A 15,476-nucleotide genomic window follows, 5' to 3' on the forward strand; every position below is an offset into this window, starting at 1 on the left:
GCTGACAGGTGTATAAAATCGAGCACACAGCCATGCAATCTCCATCCACAAACATTGGCAGTAGAATGGCTTTGCTGAAGAGCTCAGTGACACCATCATAGGATGCCACCTTCCCAACAAGTCAGTTCGTCAAATGTGTGCCCTGCTAGAGCTGCCCCGGTCAACTGTAAGTGCTGTTATTGTGAAGTGGGAACGTCTAGGGGCAACAACGACTCAGCTGCAAAGTGGTAGGCCACACAAGCTAAAAATCGTCTGTCCTCGTCTGTCCCAGTTCCAAACTGCCTCTGGAAGCATCGTCAGCACAACAACTGTTCGGCGGGAGCTTCATGAAATGGGTTTCCATCGCCGAGCAACCGCACACATGCCTAAGATCACCATGCGGAATGCCAAGCGTCGGCTGGAGTGATGTAAAGCTCATCGCCATTGGACTCTGGAGCAGTGGAAGCACGTTCTCTGGAGTGATGAATCATGCTTCACCATCAGGCAGTCCGACGGATTAATCTAGGTTTGGCGGATGCCAGGAGAACGCTACCTACCCCAATGCATAGTGCCAAATTTTCAGTTTGGTGGAGGAGGAATAATGGTCTGGGGCTGTTTTTTATGGTTTGTTCTATTCTTCTTAGTTCTAGTGAAGGGAAATCTTAAAGCTACAGCATAAAATTACATTCTAGACTATTCTGTGCTTCTAACTTTGTGGCAACAGTTTGGGGGTCCATACAGAAGTGGTTTGTTGAGATCAGTGTGGAAGAACTTGACTGGCCTGCACAGAGCCCTGACCTCAACCCCATCGAACACCTTTGGGATGAATTGGAAAGCCGACTGCGAGCCAGGCCTAATCGCCCAACATCAGTGCTCGACCTCACTAATAGTCTTGAGGCTGAATGGAAGCAAGTCCCCGCAGCAATGTTCCAACATCTAGTGGAAAGCCTTCCCAGAAGAGTAGAGGCTGTTATAGCAGCAGAGGGGACCAACTCCAACTTTGGAATGAGATGTTCGACGAGCAGGTGTCCACATACTTTTGGTCATATAGTGTATGTTTAACATCCAAAATGTGACCATGTCCATATAAACACCATGTCACCATCCACACAGTACACTGCATTTCACACTTTAAAGAGTGGAGGACACCAAAAGAGGATAATTCGCTTTTCTGTGTGTACGCCTCCTCTCCAGAGCCACTCGTCAACTTCCCTGATTATTTTATAATGAACCTAAATTTGAGCAGCGGAGCACTCTGCTCTGATCGCTCTCTGGGCCCCACTAATGCCCAGCTAAGATATTTCTGGGAACGTGAAGGCACACAAGCACAAAACATTGTTTTGGGAGCTTCTATCTGCATTGGCTTACAGAGTCATAAGTTAAATCTCCATATTAGATTCATTCTTTAAAATGGCTCTATAGGTGGCTGGAGACTCCTGTTTAAAACAGGCTAACTGAATGCAACTGCAGGTCCTCGCGGAGCAGAGTGCACAGTCTACACCCAAAGGTCATTTATCTTGCTTTGAGGTCAAATTTACCACTAACTGTTATACTGTGTGGCGCCAAGCTAACACACACAAGGTATGATAATTTATCAGTTAGAAGTTAGGTGGTGCATTCAGACTCAGATTGAAAGAGAATCATTTGATTGTATTTATCGGGAAATTACTTATCTAGCCGCAGTAGACCACTAGATCAGACAAGAGCATAGCAGAGCAGCGGTAAAGCGCTACTTCGTCTCACAGCGGCCCAAAACAGAGTGAGCCTTGCTAACAATCCCTGATTCCCAGGTGTCTGAGGGCTGTGAGGCCTGGCCTGTCACCCTGGTTTTCCATTCAAATCCCCCCCCAGGCCACACTCTAGCGTTACACACATTCATCTTCCCCAAATATGAGTCGTGGGGGCAGGGGTGGGAGGGAGTGAGCCTGTAATGCCCTGCCCCATACCCCCTACCCACTAACCTCTCTGCCCTGCTCGGCTGGCTCAGCCGCTGATCCCCACCAGACACCAGGGGGCGAGGGGCCTGGGGTTCCTTTCTCCTCCTCAGTACTACCCAGAGCCACCCGCACCGTCGCCCCGCTGAGTAACATGTTCCCTTTCTCCTTTAAGCTGGCAGAGGAGCCGGCCGCTGCGCTCATCTCACCCCTCATCCCCCCATCCCTAAACAGCCGTTTTGTTTGCGGGGGTTTCTGGACTGGATTTGGTCAGACTTGAGATAAAAGGATTAGCCGATTAACATGAAGACGCGTTTCACGAGTTCTGACAGACGTATCATAATTTTACATCAGAGAAGGGGAGATTGTGGTGGGTGGTGGGGCGGAGGCCTCCTCTAGCAGAAAATAGGTAAGTGAGGCATAGTTAACCCATCAGAGACTGTGTGTTTGTGGAGAAATTCTCTACAGCACAGCTCCTCAGAACAGCAAGGAACTCCAGAGATTGGGACTAAACTAAATCATCTTCAAAAAGATGATTCTGAAAATTGTCTTTAAAATTTGAATGGTGTCAGCAATTTTATATTGTAATCTTTTGAGCTTAACAACATGAATTGGGTTATTCAGAGTACTATATAGAAAATAGTATAGAAAACAGAACAACTATTTTTCTATCATTTTTTATTATTAGATAGACCCTTATAGTCCTAAACTCTCAAATTATTCAGGTTACTCAACCAGGAAGGAATATTCAAAATCGGGCTCCAATACCACCATCGCCATGGCAGCGGTTATAGTAATAATAGTGTACAGAACAAAGTTATGACTTACTGTCACCAGCTACATTAAATCTTATGGCTTGACGGTTTAATAATCCTGAAATCTTCTAGAATCATTTCAAGTTATTAACTCATCATCTGTACTTTAAGTGCTAAACTTTCCCTTATAAGGAACAATGGATATGAATCTTCCCTCTCCCTGCTTTCACTCTTTCTATTAACAGTATATCATCCCAGACACCAAGAATCCGTCACAGGGGATGAAAAATGACATGTAAACATTAGGAACATCTGTTTCTGTTTCTCCACACATAGACAGAGAGAAAAGCCAGGAGACAAATGTATCATCAGTCCGGAGGATTGAAAAAAAACACCACATTGCAAACAAATTTTTCATATTTCAGAGGAATGACAGAAAAAATAAACAAACATTTAAAAGTAGAAGGCAAGCAATTAAAATAATATTACAATAAATGGATGGAAAGAAACAGGCCACATGTCCTAACATGAAATACGAGGCTAATTGGTGCAGCAGCAGGCTGAAGGAATGTAAAGAGACAAAGCTTGTGGCTGCCTCTCTCAAGCTGGAGAGGCGACCGGAGAAAGAATAGACTAGAGAGAGAGAATGGGAGTCCAGGCTTTTGTAAGAAGGGAGGAACTGAATGGATGGGAGAGAGAGAGAGAGAGACAGGAGAGGGAGAGAAGAATGGGAAGGGAGGAGAAAGAAAGGGGTGGGAGGGTCACTGGGAAGGATTGACAGCTTGTGAGTATGGCTTGACCTGCTGGGTTCACCCTCCAGTATTTTCAACAGGCTTAACGAAGGACTAAATAAAGCCCCAGGAATGTTAATTTATTTTCAATTGTCAGTGCCAGGGACGCAGAGAGAAATAAAGAGTGCATATATACATATCAAGTGAGATTGGGACACAACTAGAGCAAGTAAGTAGTCCTGGACTGGTGTAAGCTCAACGCTCCAAGTTGAAATAAAGATGTGGGCCTAGCTGTGTGTTTTGTCTGTGTTCCAGTCTGAACCTCGCAGGCATAATGCTTTAGTTCTTCAGCCCTCTCTGACTAACTCATTTGGGGAATGGTTCACCCCACCCACCTACCCCCACACATGGCCTACATTCGGAACAAAAAGACCAACACGTGAGGGGGAATATCAAACATGAGAAGATGGTAAGAGGGGAGCAGGGGGTCTGGGTGTAGTTGGAATCTACAGGAACTGAGAAAACAAGTCCCCCAGATCCATTGCACCCCAACACCTCAATGCTCCTCAGTAACATTTTGTCATGACAGACCCTGTCTGTCAGGGCTCTCCTCTCCAACTCCTCTCTTAAGGGACATGATGTCACTTCCTTGGCTCTGTCAGTGGTGCAGACAGAGCACATGCCATGGCTGCCAGTGATGGAGACAGGCGCAAGTCAGGCATGGCAGTCAGGTGGGAGGAGGGTTCAGCACCGTGAAGCTGATAATATATTTTGGGATGGGGCATGAAGGAGGGAATGGGGCAAGCAAGAACCGGTAGCAAGCTGCATGGTATTCATAGGCTCAACGATGGTTGGTTGGTGCGTTTCAAGACTCTCTGCCAACAGAGATTGAAATTATAGATAGAGTGTCAACGGACACACACACACACACACACAGAAAGAGAGAGAGAGAATGTATTGTGAAATTGAGAGGACGGAGTGAGGTAGCCTTCAGAAGATCGACTACAAAAGAGAAAACAACTAGGTCTGTCATTGAGGTTAGCAGAAAGCGGAAGAATGGAAATGAATAGGCAGAAATAGGAGTGAGAAATTGATGCAAGAAAGGCAGAGAGAAGTATGAACTGTATTGAATGAGCAGAAACAAGTGTGGGAAGGGTTAAGTAAAAAGTCAGTCAACACTATCCTCATCATTTCAACCATCACTACTGTGTTTATATTATCCATCACAATTATAGTTCAGAACCGGTTTTGACATTACATTGTCTTATGTTATAGTGAACATTTCCTGTTCAAAACATTCCCCATCTTTAGCCTATAGCTTCTCAACAAGACCGATTTATAAAAGGTTACCTGGGCTAAATGAACCCAAATGTATTCTGAGAAATCTGTGAATTTGAAGAAGAAAAACAACAGAATCAAAAGAATCAGAATCAGTTTCAAATGAACCAATACACCCCTCTCTTTCCGAAGAAGACTCAGAATCAGTTTCAAATGAACCAATACACCCCTCTCTTTCCGAAGAAGACTCAGAATCAAACTTGGATGAATCAGAGTCAAAATAATCAGAAGGGGGAGAAGCTTTAAAATGTCAGTTTCATCAAGCAATACTACACCCTTCGCTCTCCCACTCCTCCCAGCTCAGTAACACTGCAGAGCTTGCAGTGAAATGAATAGGCTGACCTTTACACAGTGAGTTAAACAGTAAGGGTCAGTTAGAGAACAGCACCCAGCATCTCATCCTCTGACATGTCACACAGAGCTCCTCTTTTCAATCAGTCAGTCCTTCATATCTTCACACTGAAAGACACACTCCTCCTCTCCTCCTCCACGTCTTGTTCTGGTTCTCTCTCACTCCACGCTCTTTATCTAACACACACACACACACACACAGATGCAGGCATTAACGAACATGCACAAACACATGCATGCGGGCGCACGCACACACAGACACATACCCCCACCCTCAACCTCACCTACCCACCCTCGGCTCACTCAAACACTCAATAACCATTTACAAGGGAAATTGTGGTTGGCTTGGCAACCTCACTCACACTCATATTCACAGCAAGTAAAAAATAAGCACCATAAAATGTTTGTGATCATTCCCTGAATGTTAAAATGTTAAAACAGGGTGGGAATCTTGGCTGAAGGACAGGAACAGCTAGATTCCCCTGCAGGTAATGTGGTAGGAACTTCACAACTACCAATGTGAAACATATTACATGCTGCTGTGGACATACATGCTCTGCAGCGGAACACCTGAGCCTCTACCTCTCAATCTACACTCTCAGTGAGGCAGAATGTGATGTAAGAGAGGAGTGCAAATGTACACAGTTACAAATAGGAAGGAGGTCGCACAGACACACAAGGCTAGACAGACAACATCCACACACAAGGCTAGACAGACAACATCCACACACAAGGCTAGACAGACAACATCCACACACAAGGCTAGACAGACAACATCCACACACAAGGCTAGACAGACAACATCCACACACAAGGCTACACAGACAACATCCACACACAAGGCTAGACAGACAACATCCACACACAAGGCTAGACAGAGAACATCCACACACAAGGCTAGACAGAGAACATCCACACACAAGGCTAGACAGAGAACATCCACACACAAGGCTAGACAGAGAACATCCACACACAAGGCTAGACAGAGAACATCCACACACAAGGCTAGACAGAGAACATCCACACACAAGGCTAGACAGAGAACATCCACACACAAGGCTAGACAGAGAACATCCACACACAAGGCTAGACAGAGAACATCCACACACAAGGCTAGACAGAGAACATCCACACACAAGGCTAGACAGAGAACATCCACACACAAGGCTAGACAGAGAACATCCACACACAAGGCTAGACAGAGAACATCCACACACAAGGCTAGACAGAGAACATCCACACACAAGGCTAGACAGAGAACATCCACACACAAGGCTAGACAGAGAACATCCACACACAAGGCTAGACAGAGAACATCCACACACAAGGCTAGACAGAGAACATCCACACACAAGGCTAGACAGAGAACATCCACACACAAGGCTAGACAGAGAACATCCACACACAAGGCTAGACAGAGAACATCCACACACAAGGCTAGACAGACAACATCCACACACAAGGCTAGACAGACAACATCCACACACAAGGCTAGACAGAGAACATCCACACACAAGGCTAGACAGAGAACATCCACACACAAGGCTAGACAGAGAACATCCACACACAAGGCTAGACAGAGAACATCCACACACAAGGCTAGACAGAGAACATCCACACACAAGGCTAGACAGACAACATCCACACACAAGGCTAGACAGACAACATCCACACACAAGGCTAGACAGACAACATCCACACACAAGGCTAGACAGAGAACATCCACACACAAGGCTAGACAGAGAACATCCACACACACTCACAAATCGGTTCAACACAAGCACACACACACACACACACACACACAAACCGGTTCAACACACGCACAATGTATGGTAAACACAATATGGCAAGCAAACAAAAGGAGTATGTTACTGCAAAACCTGCAAATCCATCTATTGAATACCAAGCAGTTTCACTGGAGCTAGCTAGTTGACTGGGGGAGGGGATAGTTAGAAGTACTGCATTTCATTGCCAACCCTGAACCCTTCTGGATAAAACATTTGCATTTCCTAGGGGGAAAAGAAACTGGTTTGACCCGTTTACCCTGTTGTCTGTTGGCTAATCATTTGCTTATCGCTTTCACCGAGATTCCTACAAGAGAGGGCTAGGTCATACTTAAACCAGACCTGTTTCTTATGGATATTTTGAAGAGTAGGTTGAGGTTCAAACACACACACACACTTTTCAACATTTAAATATTCTGACAGATGTTAAAAAAAAAAAAGAAAAAAAAAAAAGAAGCAGAACCAGTTCTCTGTCCTCCAATCAGACCACTGACAAAACCAAGAAATAAGAATCAAACAAACAGCCATTCTTCTCAATGCTTCAAACAAAGCAAGAGAGATACAGCGGCGTTTCCCTTATTCTGAAGCAGAGCCCTAGCCCAGTACTACAGTAGAAGACTGAAGCAGAGCCCTAGCCCAGTACTACAGTAGAAGACTGAAGCAGAGCCCTAGCCCAGTACTACAGTAGAAGACTGAAGCAGAGCCCTAGCCCAGTACTAGAGTAGAAGACTGAAGCAGAGCCCTAGCCCAGTACTAGAGTAGAAGACTGAAGCAGAGCCCTAGCCCAGTACTAGAGTAGAAGACTGAAGCAGAGCCCTAGCCCAGTACTGGAGTAGAAGACTGAAGCAGAGCCCTAGCCCAGTACTGGAGTAGAAGACTGAAGCAGAGCCCTAGCCCAGTACTGGAGTAGAAGACTGAAGCAGAGCCCTAGCCCAGTACTGGAGTAAGAGACTGAAGCGGAAGACGCCCTACCCTCTTTTCATTCTCAGGGCACCTCCTCAGGTTTCTCATTTTTTCTCCTCCTCCTTCTCCAGCAGGCCTACATCATTCCTTTGGGTATTTGTGTAGTGTCCCGTAGTTACCTCTGAAGAGACCTGGACAGGTCAGCAGCGGCAGAAAGGCAGCTCAGAGAGTTAAAAGCCTGCCCTGTCCTACTCATAGGTACAAGGCCATCAATAATTCACCGTCATCGGGAAGCATTATCTAACAGCCTGATAAAATATTTAAAATGGTGGGTGACAACACAGAAACAGTGAAGAAGTGCTCCATAAGAGGACGAAAGAGAAGGACACTGCAGGTGGCGACAGAGGGAGGGAGTTCGCAACAGATGTGACGTTGCTGCGGCAACTGAAGTGGGAGAAGTAGTCTCCCTTCCAAAGGTATTCTGATGTGTTAGCTTAGCTAGCTAGCCTACTCCTCTGAGGCCAATTTAACCATTACACATCAAGTACAGAATCTGCCTTGCTTAATATAGGCACAGACAGTGAAGGTACTCCAACGTGTCAGCTAGCTATAGCCTGGTTTAAACAGATGGAATGCTACACAGAATTCCGTCTGATTTAACCAGGCTAAGCTAGCTACCCCTCGGAGGTGTAAATAAATTATACTAAATAAACGGCACAGTAAGTGAATGAACAATCAACCCACTGCATTGCTGTCTCTTTCATTTTGCACCATAACAGTGGAAGCACAGGCTCTATGTAACAGTGGAAGTACAGGCTCTATGTAACAGTGAAAGTACAGGCTCTATGTAACAGTGAAAGTACAGGCTCTATGTAACAGTGAAAGTACAGGCTCTATGTAACAGTGAAAGTACAGGCTCTATGTAACAGTGAAAGTACAGGCTCTATGTAACAGTGAAAGTACAGGCTCTATGTAACAGTGAAAGTACAGGCTCTATGTAACAGTGGAAGTATAGGCTCTATGTAACAGTGGAAGTATAGGCTCTATGTAACAGTGGAAGTATGTAACAGTGGAAGTATAGGCTCTATGTAACAGTGGAAGTACAGGCTCTATGTAACAGTGGAAGTATGTAAGAGTGGAAGTACAGGCTCTATGTAACAGTGGAAGTATGTAACAGTGGAAGTATGTAACAGTGGAAGTATGTAACAGTGGAAGTATGTAACAGTGGAAATACAGGCTCTATGTAACAGTGGAAGTACAGGCTCTATGTAACAGTGGAAGTACAGGCTCTATGTAACAGTGGAAATACAGGCTCTATGTACCAGTGGAAGTATGTAAGAGTGGAAGTACAGGCTCTATGTAACAGTGGAAGTATGTAACAGTGGAAGTATGTAACAGTGGAAGTATGTAACAGTGGAAGTATAGGCTCTATGTAACAGTGGAAGTATAGGCTCTATGTAACAGTGGAAGTATGTAACAGTGGAAGTACAGGCTCTATGTAACAGTGGAAGTATAGGCTCTATGTAACAGTGGAAGTATAGGCTCTATGTAACAGTAGAAGTATGTAACAGTGGAAGTATGTAACAGTGGAAGTATGTAACAGTGAAAGTATGTAACAGTGGAAGTATGTAACAGTGGAAGTATGTAACAGTGGAAGTACAGGCTCTATGTAACAGTGGAAGTACAGGCTCTATGTAACAGTGGAAGTACAGGCTCTATGTAACAGTGGAAGTACAGGCTCTATGTAACAGTGGAAGTACAGGCTCTATGTAACAGTGGAAGTACAGGCTCTATGTAACAGTGGAAGTACAGGCTCTATGGAACAGTGGAAGTACAGGCTCTATGGAACAGTGGAAGTACAGGCTCTATGGAACAGTGGAAGTACAGGCTCTATGGAACAGTGGAAGTACAGGCTCTATGTAACAGTGGAAGTACAGGCTCTATGTAACAGTGGAAGTACAGGCTCTATGTAACAGTGGAAGTACAGGCTCTATGTAACAGTGGAAGTACAGGCTCTATGTAACAGTGGAAGTACAGGCTCTATGTAACAGTGGAAGTACAGGCTCTATGTAACAGTGGAAGTACAGGCTCTATGTAACAGTGGAAGTACAGGCTCTATGTAACAGTAGAAGTACAGGCTCTATGTAAGCGCAGGTGGAAGCATTCACTGGCCTGTACTAACAAATAGGCCTTTCTCAATGACAGAGAAATCTCTCCAAGCCTAGATCAATTACACCGAAGCTCGGCTGTAATTAAAATGTCCTAACAAAAGGTCCTGGAACGCAGGACACAAACCTGCACGCTGAAAATAAGCCCTGTTCAATCTACAGCACTATCTACAAGCATTTGAAAGGGTCTGAGTTTTAGATTCAGCTCAGGTTTCCTGTAGGCACATTGAATGGTATGCTAAACTTCAAAGACATTTTTTCATGTTTCTTCATGTACACAAACAGTTACATATCAGGATATTATTTTTGACAACATATCGTATCTTTTTGACAATATCGCAATATTATTTTGTCGCTAGTTGGCTGTACCTGCACCAAAACTCCTTCATACTGCTTGTTCTCCATCTTCTTTTTAAATAGGGAGCCCATTTGTTTTCATCACTTTTATTTCCATGACTGATCAAAACCCATTCTCTGTCTTGTCCCTCTGTAGCAAACATATGGTGAGCAATATGTTTGTAACACCAAATCGCAATAAAAATCACAGTATTTAATCGCAATACATATAGAATCGTAAGAATCACAAAACATATCGTATCAGCACCTAAGTATCATGACAATATGCTATTGTGAGGTCCCTGGCAAATGGGTTAGACATGGCACATCATATGCAGCAAGTCCATGAGCCAAATATGATATACATCAAGTATATTATCTACTCCACAAAGTCTGTTTACAATCACATGAAATGCAATATTTAAATTAGGCCTATTGCCCCAAAAACATTTGTACTTCTTTTTCCCCCCTTCTCATTACTCTAGCTATCAACAAAGTACTTATTTGTTTCCTTTAACATGTTGGATAGTAGTTGTGTTTAGCAGAGAAGACAGGCTGCTTATGACTCTCTAATTAAAATCCTTCTCTCTCTCTTTTTGAAGGGGGGGGGGGGGGGGGGGGGGTGGATGCTGTCTCTCTGAAAGCATTGTTTTTGGGTGGAAAACAGTCTCTTTGAAAATTGTCACTAACAGTCTTCTGATGAAAAAACGAATCACGCCAAATGCCAGCAATATCGTGGGAGGTGACATTTATGTTTGGGACTTAGACAATGCACACACAAAGTAAATAAGCTTCCACTCAACCTACAGAGAATACAAATGTGGTTTCTACTATTATGCAATGTGTGAGCAAAGCACAACAATTAAAATAGCATAAAAAAACTCTTAATTCTCAACAAACTAACCCCAAATATCATTCTAGCTGAATTTGGATTAAGGTGGTGTGTCGTTGAACAGAAAGCCCCTGGCGCCTGTTAAAATATTCTCGTCCGACAGCTATTTGCTTAAGTCCTTCTCTGAAATCATTTTACAGATGAATTCAGTCTATCACGAGTACAGGCCCCAGAGATGAATTCAATGGCACAACATTGGTTTGATTGATGGAGTGTGAATGGCTATCTGAGATAAGTAGATTCTTTGTCTTACTCGCCAATGCAAATATTAAAATAACAAACCTTGATGTGATGGGAGAAGTGATTGATTTAGACATACATTTTCATATTTAAAAAAAAAAGAGACTGAAACAGACTAATCTACAGTTATGAGACTCGTTAAAGCCTGAGAGGATGTACGGTAGTCCTTGGAGAAGACACATTCATTTTCAGTCCACTCAAATGAACAATCTTTCAAAAAGGAAAGAGAAACATGACTCAATAGTGTGGAACCTGTATATTCCAAACTTGCCATTTCTAGAAATCATGGATGGCAAAAAACTAAATTCATAGCAAGCCTCAGATCTGCCTCAGCGTGATCCACCCTACCAAGACAAAAGCATAGCACCTGAGCGCTATAAGCTCCACACTTCCTGTGACCTGAAGGTATAGAAGACCACCAAATAAAGCACATAATCGGTCTACTCCCCTGAGACAGTCCCAGAGCAGTGTCCTCTTACGCTAATGCCCTCCAGTCCAGTGGTGGTAGAGCATCACAGAGCATATCTGAGGGCGGTCCAGACAACTCACAGGTCATTGCTAATCTCCTGATAGATGAAGCCTAAGGACCCCCGGCCATCCATCACACCCCAGCGACACGTCTCCCACTGGGCCAGCTTTACACACTCCAAAGAGTTAAACACAGACCCAAAAGACCCAGAGATCATCCATCACTCAAAAAACTAGCAGCCCCTCCGCTCCCTTCCAGACGATGTGGGCTTTAACAACACCGAGGGGGCTTGCTTTCTTAACAGAAGGAAAAGCGTTCTGTGTTGTAGGGGCTATGGAGGGTAGGTAGGGAGGGAGATGTTTGGTGAGAACATATCTAGGGCTGCTCTGCTCTATAGCTCAGCTCCAGGGCCTCTGTTGATCATTAAACATCCATTTGAGAAGCAGTGGGGGAAAGTTAACTGTCATTTAAAGCACAGAGGGTGGTGAGGGAGATTTTTACCCCTTAGAAATACCAAAGGCATACATTAATCGAGCGGGTCAGCTAACACAACCTAACACAATGTCATTTGTTCCAGTCTCCATCCATTTATCTCAGTTGCTATAAAAAGGAGGAAGACGGATGATGAAAAAGCTACGATGAACATTTGCAATTAACTACCAAATCAAACAAACCCATCACCCTCCTCTTCCTCCTTACGTATCCCTCTTTCCTTCTCTTCCTCCCATTCTCTCCTTCTCCATCTGTTTGTTCCTAACTTTTGACAGTGAGTGTGTCAGAAAACAGAAAAAGACAGCTGTCAAACCGGCCCCTTGTGATTGAGGATGGCAGGTGAGCTTCTCTCTCTCCCTCTGTGTCCTCTCTCTCTCTTTCTCTGATGTGATTGTGCGTGAGCACAGGAAGCAGGCATCTCTTTTCATTATGTGTCATCTGGGTTGTGGCGGGCCGTAGCGGGCAGATGAGAGCTGCGTTCACTTTATTACCAAGAGGCAGGATGATCAGGGCCACTAACCCTTGGGAGAACACTACCCCTGGCATTTACATCCACCACCTCTGGGGCTTTTGTCCCAAATGGCTCCCTATTCCCTATATAGTGCACTACATCTGACCAGAGCCCTTGTCAAAAGCAGTACACTATATAAGGAATCGGGTGCCAACAGACCATCAGAGAGCATCACCATTGACCTGTCCTGTAGGCCGGCCCCCTGCGTTACAGCAACCTGGGCTTCTACTAATGGATGTGAGCAATGTACATTTCAGAAGAAATATAAATAAAATGAAAAGAATGAGGGAGGGAGGAAGGGAAGAGGCTTTTCCTTTTTCTTGACATAAATTGTCATCCGTTTGTAAGGAAGGAATGGTTTGTGTGTGTGTCCATCTGTTTGATTCCTCACGATTTCATTGTGTTCGACATCCCTATTAGGCGATGTTTGACAAGACATTAAAGGAAATAAATCTAAATAAACTCAGCAAGGCTACACTCAGCAAGGCATTCTTTCACAGCAGAGCAACAGCTGCATTGCATGGAAAATAAACATCTTTATGACAGAAAAACAAGCGGCCATTGGTTGCTCAAAACAGTGCTTCACACAAAGCTTTCGAAGAGGCCTCCAGAAATCTATTTCGATTTTGTAAATAACCAATAACTCAAATAGAAGTTCAAGAAAATGGCTTAATCCATTGATCTTTTTGCTTATTATTTTACTATAATTACACAAGATGCTACTTGAAGCATGTAGGTCTATTGTGTAGTTTCTTCCCGAGTTATCTTTCTAAAAGAGCTGGTTTTGATCATGTTTTGTGGTCATCCCAAGTATAGGCCTACTGTATACTTTTAATGTGAGAGACAATAGCAAACAAAAAGTGCGCTGTAAAGATTTTAATCTTAGATCCTATAATATTTTTTTTAAATGTAAAAAAAAAAAATACAAGTCAGCGTATTTAAATAAGCTCCCACCAAAACCCCCAAGTGGACACTACTCACACAAGCAGTTTTCACATTTCTCTACTTACACACCTTTCAAACCAAGACGTTTTTCCGCGAACTTCAGCATCCAGACAACCTTTTGACAACTTTTCCTTATATATGAAAAGGTATTGCCGGCGACAAAGCCTCTACGCTGCTTTTAGACAAGCGTGGAGACTCGTCTTGATAAATCAATACATGTCAGATTTGTATTTTCCCTGAATCTCCGTTTAGATATTAGTTAGCTAACATTTCCATAGCCTAATTGTAGCCTAAGTTGAGATGAATGCTGCTCATGATCATCTTGTCCATTTGGCTCATTAAAAAAAATATATATATATTGCCAGCATGTTATGTAGCTTAACAAGTGGATTAATTTGCTCTTCACTTGCAAGTGACTTAATAGTCTAGGCCTAGTCCCTACCAAAAGCCTGAGATGGGTCTGAATCAATCAATGGGATTTTGTTTCACTGAATCTCCCTCTGTACATTTGGTTAATTCTCTGGCTGGGCAAATAAGTGGAGGTAGTATAGCTCATTAGTCATTTGTTCATCTATCACTGAATAAGAAACATTTAGCATGCAATAATGTAGCCTAAATAGAGTGTAGGCTTCATTTTCTGCTGGATCGCGTTCAGGGCAACTCAAATAGCCTGCGGAGGTTGTGAAATATGAACACGACACTCACATGCTTTTGAAAATATAGATTGCTATTATTTTCTATTGGTATCATGATGAAGATACCCTCAATGTAAGACCCTACTCCTGCTCCCTAACAAAGCGGAGTGAGGGTAGGAAAGAGATGAAACCTGGATCTAAAAAGCATAGGCTTGCCTTGGGCTCTTTTTTAAAATATTACATCAGTTCCACACGTTGCCAAGTGTGCAAAATATTATTCAAATGTATTTGTATTTTTTTCATTATATTCTTAGCCTACTAGAAAATATGTCTTGACTGTGATCAGGGTAGCCGAAGAGTCGTCTGTTTAATTAACAAAATTACTTTTGATATCATGTACATGGCGCTACCATGTAGCATATATGCTGCACAGACCAGTAACATAATTAAACTCAAAATATGCCCTTCTATTCTTTTGAAAATAGATTTTATTAGTCTTACAATGTTTCTTACGACCTGTCCAAAACAAATGAATAATGGATTTCTTTGTGATGGTGTATATTCAATGGATTTTTTCAAATAGACGTCCACCCACATCAGCCCACGTCTGCTCCCACTCCAAAATGTGCCGGCATGTGCACTGGAGATAGAAACCACTTATCCCGGCAAGAATGTGTTAAAATTGGACTGTATGAATTGGACTCTAAAAAAACATTGCCTACATTTTTTTTTTTTTTACAGGCAACATACTGTAAAGTCTGTCTGTAAAGGGTATTACTTTGGGAATTTTGGTTTGAATTATGGCAGCCTACCAACCCTGTCAATCCCAACTAAATCTGCATTTGCAATCCAACATGAGCACTCTCTCACACAAACACATACGCACAGAATATTGATGCTGCATTAAATAACTGGCAAAAAAACATTTACAGTGGTCTGCAATGAACAACAGCATTCCTATTCTATAGCCCAGCAGCACCCTTCCCCTCTCAGGACAAAACTGGTTGGGG

Source organism: Salvelinus namaycush, chromosome 11 (assembly GCF_016432855.1).
Source record: "Salvelinus namaycush isolate Seneca chromosome 11, SaNama_1.0, whole genome shotgun sequence".
NCBI lineage: Eukaryota > Metazoa > Chordata > Actinopteri > Salmoniformes > Salmonidae > Salvelinus > Salvelinus namaycush.